Source organism: Athene cunicularia, assembly GCF_003259725.1.
Source record: "Athene cunicularia isolate RWA chromosome 1 unlocalized genomic scaffold, athCun1 chr1_part1, whole genome shotgun sequence".
Classification (NCBI taxonomy): domain Eukaryota; kingdom Metazoa; phylum Chordata; class Aves; order Strigiformes; family Strigidae; genus Athene; species Athene cunicularia.
The window spans coordinates 5,423,973-5,431,381 of record NW_020799091.1 but is presented as its reverse complement, the minus strand read 5'-3'; positions in this window follow the sequence as shown (position 1 = coordinate 5,431,381).

Here is a 7,409-nt window from a genome sequence, read left to right as displayed (position 1 = left end):
GGGGGGGTGGAGTCCCTTCCCCTGGGGCGCCTGTGGGTGGGTGGGTGCGTTCAGCCGCGCGGCTCGAAGCGCTGTGTAAAGTCTCGTCGAACAAGTGGGGTCTCTCCCCCCCTGAAGGAAGTTTTTGTCATTCCCAGCTTGGAAAGTTTTGTGGAAGCTCCTTCAGTGACACCTTAGACGATGAAAGTAAAGGGACGCTGTTCCCAGGCAGTGAGGAGTTCGGAGCGGTGTGGCTGCTGCGATCGTGCTTCTCCTCAGAGTTATTTTTATTTGAAAGCCTGCCAAAAATTTCTCGAATGTACATCAGGGCGAGCATAAGAAATTGGGGGTTTTCAGGTCTTTCATGATCAGCTTCCTCCTGTTTTGCTGCTCAGCTAATGCTTCTCAGAGCTCCTGGTCTTAGTTGGTGGCTCTATCCTTGGCTTGTTGGGATTTTGTACAAAGTTACCCAATATTTCTCTTCATAAAAGTTAGCTAACTGTTCCTTAACGTGCCTTCTGTAAGCCTGGTACATGTGTGACCCAGTCACAGTGGCAGGCAGTGAAGAACAGCTACTGGAGTCGTTACATCTTTACTGTGCATTGCCCAAGTACAGTCACAGCCTCCCAGTTACCTGCAGCTTTCTCTACTTGCTACAACAGGGCTCTTCTCTGCCTTCCCAAATGCACAGCAGCAAATAATACAGCAAAACCACAGGGTTCCAGCAGACAAATGTTCTTCCTCTCCCAGAAGTGCCTCCTGAGGAGTTGTCTTGGAACTGTCCCTCATCTCTGAGGCCATTGAAATACTTATTAGGCAACTTAAACAGAAGCAGTATACCAATGATACTCGGCTCTGTCTGCTTGACAGGATATATAAGTAGGATTATCTGTTTATAATGCGTAAGGAAAATCAGTGTCGGAGGAAGGACATCTGGTGAAAGCTGAACTGAAATAATGCCATTGTTGTGTGTGTGGAAGGACCGCTTGCACATGTAGAACTTGCTTCCTTCATAATGCCAGGCTCTTTGAAGATACTGTTGTGTTTGTATTTCTTGGCTCCTTCTGAACTGCTTCTGGAGTCCCAAATATCCATGCTGGGGAAATAAATCACTGACGTATACAGCAGCAGACTCTGAGATAAGACAGCTTTAGCATAAAGCTTTGCACCATGAAAACACTGAGGCTGCTATAGGCTATTGATACAGCAACACGTTTTGCTGTGAATACATCCAGCTTTTTGTATTGTTTCCAAATTACACTGTAAATCAGAGATGTAAATAATTTTTGACACTGCTGGTACTTTTTATGCTAACTTCAGCCAGGATAAGGATTTCAACACCCCACTTCAAGTTGCTATTTGGAGAAGTTCCATGGAATTGGCCTAAGTAGTTTAGGCTCCATACGTTCTTCTCTAATTATGCCCGACGTTTTCTCCAGGAACAGTGAAACTACCCAAACAGAGGAAACTTGCAACTCTAAGAGTTACTGAGACCAGATTTGGAAAAAATATCTCATTCCTAAGGGGACAAAACCTGACCTTGGTCTTAGAGGTCCAAAGCTAAAAATAAATTTAGCCTTTTTACAGCTCTTCATACTCACAGAAACCTCACAATTTTACCCCATAGTTAAAATTTCTGCTAATTTTTTTTTGTTCATAAGCAGAAATGGGAGAGAGAAGTGATGGGAAAACATATTTTTGTAATTGTTTCTTGCTTGTTAATTGCTTGGAAGCCACTTGATACCATTACAGTGAGGAGCTTAAAGCACTGTGATAGATAATATCTGAGCACCTCCCAAAGATTTGGAAATTGAAATCAAAATATTATTTCTTTTCCTTTCCAACCTGAAGAAAACAAGTTTGATTAGTTTATAACTCATTTGTTTTTGTTTGTGTGCCTGGGTGTGCTTGATAATGAAAGGAGAAAGGAGTACATAGCTGAAGAGAAACTAATGCAGAGAGAAGTCCCGTATTTAGTGAAGTGGCAAACCTAAACAACATTCTTTTTTCTTGTGAAAAGTTCTTCCAGAATCTGGCTCCAGCTCTTGCAGAAATGCTGTATCTTGCATTCACAAGCTCCCCAAAGTGTCAGTGTTTCACTGGCATGCAGCTATCCTGGCAGGACAGACAGGCTGACAGGGCTGTTTCTGCCCCTGTGTATTGTGTAGTGCTGAAAACCTTGCCTCAGCATGAGCTCTGTAATTTATTATGTATATCACTTTCTTGCAACAGTGTCATCGTTACCCTGTGTGGTGCTGCCACACTGTAATGCCTACAGTCCGACTGGGTGCTTTGGTGTTCGCAGTGCTGCTGCTATCTGTGCTCTTCCTCCATGCTTTGTACTATTGCAAACGGTTAGGAAAGCTCTGGGGTTGCTGGGCGCTATTAATCAGTTGTAGCTTCAGATTTAAAACAGGTGTTTTGGCCGAATTTCAGGCCTATTAGTAATCAGCCCTTCTGGGGCACAAAATTGGTGAGGCACAAAACCAAGCACGTGCTAATAAACTGTAGCAGGCTCATTACCAAGGATTTGAGGGCATACGTGGAAACGGCAACAAAACCCCCCCAGCAGCCATAATTTGGGAAGTGAAGTGGGCTGATGGAGAAGAATTGCAGAAGCAAAAAATTTGAAATAGGGCTGGACCGATGGAACTGTGGAAGGCAACAGTGAGAGGGACAGTGACAGGGCAAGGAGGTAATAGGGAGGAAAACCAGAGGCAGCAAGGCTGCCTGCCTGAGCACGGTTGGGAAACCCTCTTTCAGTGTTGTAGAAGTGATTTGGAAACATGTTACATTCCAGATGTATCCCATGACCCATTTCAAGGATCACCAAAGTTTCATTTGCTGTCAAGGGTTATAGTATTTTCCCCAGCTTTTAAGGAAGGGTGAATTTGATGTCAGCCCCAGGAATTCAGCATCTATTTGAGGTAAAGACATGAGATATAGAATAGGCTGTAGGAAACAGAAAACACCAGCTCTTTGGCTTCCCAAATATACATTGCTTTCCTATAACGTATGCCCATGTCCGTGGCCTTTTAGGACTGTATGGTTCATTTCTCATGCACTTCTGGCAACGTAGACCTCCAGAGCAGCTGCACTGCTAGAACCAGGCCACTCACTGACTGCGTACCGCAATCTCAGGTTATTGATGGACTTCTGAGTAGCCTAATTTTGCCCAGCCTAGTAGAACTCTGCCAATTTAACTGCAGGATAATAATTTGAAAACCATTTTCAAAGGGTTTGGCAAAGATTTACCCAATGTTGATTTTCTATGAAAGACATTTAGAGTCATACTCCAGCTTGACTATAATAAGAATTCAATATAATTTGCGTCACCATAGCAACTTCATCAGAAATTTTATGGATAATAATTAATTTGTTCTTGTAACACCTCTAAGAAGATAAACATAAAGAAACTGGGACAAAGACAAGTTACGGTCAAAATAACACTTGTTAGTGGCACAGTGAAATAAAGTAGCCAGGGTATGTGGTTGTCCTTACTCATCCATGCTGCCAGCAGGACCAGGCAGCCAGCAGAGGTTTGCAAAGTGGCCAGATTACATGTGGGGGGAGGAGGCAGCACAGCCACTGAAGACTGCTGGAATGTTGCAAAATAGCCACAACACACAATGGAGTTGGGATACTTTTTAAAATCGATGCCCATTCCCACTACTCCAGATGTGCTTGTTTACACCTCCAGCATTCCTCTTGCCCACATGTAACATGGCAACCCACCAGATTTTACTTTTACTTCTCTTCAAGGCCAGGTTGGACAGGGTTTGAGCAACCTGGGCTAGTGGAAGGTGTCCCTGCCCATGGCAGGGGGGTTGGAGCTAGATGATCTCTAAGGTCCCTTCCAACTCAAACCATTCTGTGATTCTTTGATTCTCTTGTATCAATTTGTATGAATTCTGATCCTTCAGACTTTAAGTACTCAACTCTTTCCCAATGAATATTATTCCATGCTCAGTTCATTCTTGCTTCAAATAGATCACCCTCTTCCATCTAAATACACCCCTTGGGCCTATCCAAACTGTTCCTGCTGAAATCACCTATTGCTCTGCATTCCTCTTACAGCATCTGCTTTCCTTCTAGCTTCTCCCTGTCCTCACATCTAGTCCAAATATCATCCTTGCAGACAAAGCCAAATTCCTCAAATCCATGTTGAATCAGACATCTCTTTTTAAATTCTCTTGCCTCTTTCTGGAAATGGTGACAGCTTTGATGCTTCTTTTGTTCCTCTCACATTTCCTTTTTTGTGCCTCTCTGTGTAAGACGGATATCCAACATCCTTTTTTTCATACATAGTATTGTGAGCTCTCCAGCTTGCATCACCTTCTCATGCAGATTCAGTTAACTAGTAGTCGATGTCCCTTGCTGTTCTGTTCCCCAAAAGGGAGATGACTTTGTCAAGGAAGAAAGCAGCTGTCCGAGAGCTAACGCAATTTTGACATGAGAAAAGCAGATAGAAGGGAGTAAAGTGAGTCAATACCGTTTCACGGGAGGGGAGCAATCAGAACTAATTACACTTCAATCATTTAGGAATCGGGTATCTGGGTAGGAGATCCTATGCCATACGAGATCTAAGCAGAGGTGGAAAACAAATATGATGCTTCTAAATTCTGTTGTGGGTTATAACACCTTTCTCTCCTTGCCCTGACATGAAACTCGCACATTGCAAAATTGATCGTGTCATTAATTCCGTAAGCAAATGCCTTCAAACCCAGGATTACTACCTGACAAATGTGTGTAACAAATGTCTTTTCAAGTGTGAGATAGAGAGGAAACAAGCTCCCCTACATTTTGTTCACACTTTCCAGCGGATGTGTGGAACACTGACACCTCTGAAGAGTGGGAGGTATGCTGTGTCCCCTGTGTCTGCCATGCATTGCCCATCAGCAAGCATTCCTAATGCACTCCCGCTGCTCTTTTCTTCAGGGCTTTTTTTTACACATCCTTTCTCGGCAGCGGGCACTCTCACAGTAACTCACTCAGATGCTCCGAGGAGAAAAACAAACCTTGCAACACAGCCTTACCAGCATGATAAGTGTACCAATATACTTCCCCAAAATTTCTGGAGACCATCTCTCATAGAGGAAAAACAAGTGGCCCAGTCCCAGCTAGTGTCACTGTCTCCATTCCTTCCCCCTAGTTTCATCTCAAAAGCCTAGGGCCTTGCTGCCAAATACTTCTCCCCATCATTGCAGGCTGGCAGTGTTCCTGAAACTTGGCAGGAGATAGCAGCTGATAAGAATCCTTCTCTGGGCACTTTGGAGAGGGCACTGTCATTCATCTCACTCCCCTGCCAGTTCACAAGCACCAAGCCAGCAGGGCAAGTGCAGGAGGAACGGCATTCCTGCTGTAACTCAGAAGCAGCTCCTATCATTTTCTTCAGTCACGTTTGAGCCAAAAGCAAGCGTAACACTCTTCAGCCCCAAAGGAATATTTTTTAAGGAAAGTTATAAGCAAACGAAAATGCAGGGTATGAATGGAACAGCCACTTCAGCCTCCTGCCAAGCTATAATTGGTGCTTATGCTCACACTCTTGCACACACATACGTGCTGCAGAACTTAATAGATTCCCTCATTAATGTTGAGGCTCATGTGCTCATGCTCTATGTCTGGGAAAGCTTTACACCCACATGAATTTTGATGTGGAGCTGAAACAAAAATGTTGATGCTGGCAATGCCAACTATAGAGAGTAAATAGCTGGGTCCAGTCCTGCCAATGCTGACTTGAATGGAGCTTCTCACCCAGAAGAAAACCTATGTGTGAAAAGTGTTCTCAAGACCAGGTCTGTGCAGCAAAAGTAAATCCTGGTTCTCTTCCTCAAATGAATAAATCCATTTATGCCAATGAATTGGTTTCGAGCCTTGTATAGGTAGGTCTCACTCCCTGGTCTTTATGCGAGATCTGAATCTTGCCCGCTGCAGTGAGTCAGGCTATCAGTGTTTGGCTCTGTGCTTCAGGGGTCAGTGACTGCATTTACACGTGGGCAGACTTCATGCTGATTAAATCAAACTGCTGTTCTGAAAAGGACATTAACTAAATGCCTCCCAACATTCTGATGATGTATAAGCTATTCTGAATCTTAAAATCAATAGAGGATTTGTCCTAATTTGTTCCAGTACACACAAGTACATAAATGAAGGTGCTTTCCGTTCAGTGAAAGGGAGGAAATGCATAAAAATAGAAATCAACTGGATATTTAAAACTGCTTTGTTTTTCAGGACCTGAGAAGCAAAGAATTACAAGTAATATTGGAGTGACTGTTCTCAGCATCTCTGTCATCCTGGATTTTCTAATTTCTTACAGCTCAAAAAGCAATACTTTTTGAGTAGCAGCGGTGAAGACTTGTCTTGATAATGTGCTTCAGCCACGGCCCCTGTCTAGAAGTGATCAGATTATATGTTCTGCCTGTTTCCTCCACTGAGGCCAGTGATAGATGCAGGACAGATGTGAATGGCAGGGACACAGTGCTCCCTTCGCAGCCATATGCCAGGCACCCACCTTTCTGCCAGCTCCTCAGCCTCAGGGAGATCCCACAGTGGAGGGCCAAATGCAGGAGAATACACACTCACAGTTCTGCCTCAGGACGTGCCTTGTCTCCAACTCCCCACGCTTGCAGATGGGGTTGAGGTGCCAGAGAGAGGATGAGGTGATACCCTGGGAACAAGTGCATTGCCAGCACTACGGCAGTGGACTGGGAGAGGGGCTACAATAAGGCTAAAATTCCCTTGGTGGCCTCCTGGTAAATCCATATCGGTTTAAAGCCACAAGTGAATCTGGCAACAAACTTCTGTAAGTTCAGATCAGAAAACGCCTACTGTGTTGGAAGTTGTGTGATGTGGACCTTTCCAACTGGCAGCTGGCTGCTGGCCAACAAATTCACTTTCCATGGATCACAAAATCACCGGAATTTTTACTGGTCATTTTTATCTGAATGCAGGAGCAGAGAACGGTAGACTATCTGTATCTCATTTCTAATGCATCCACCTACCCAGTTCTTCTTTGTGGGCCACTTCTTCTGTATGCTTTTGCTAATCAATGAAGCCCTCCCTTGCCTTTTCATACAGTGTCCCTTTTCACTGGAAAGCCAGACATGTTGGCAGTGCTTGCTAGCAGAGGAATAAAGAAGGAATAATGATCCAAAAGAAAGGATTATAGTCTCTCAAATTGCACTCGGATATTCTAAAGTCAAACACTAACCCTGCATGTGTTGGTATTCACTTTTAACATTCTCCAAGAGCCTGTTCATTGCTAAAGACTTTGTGCATTTTAACAGCAGCTGAGACCTAAGAAGAACCACGAAAGCAAGACGCTGATGTACATTCTGTGCACCTGTGTTTTTTAGCCCTCACAATCTAAAAAACAGCAAAAGGTAGAGAGCAAAAATGGATATCAGATGCATTGAACTGATTCAGATTAC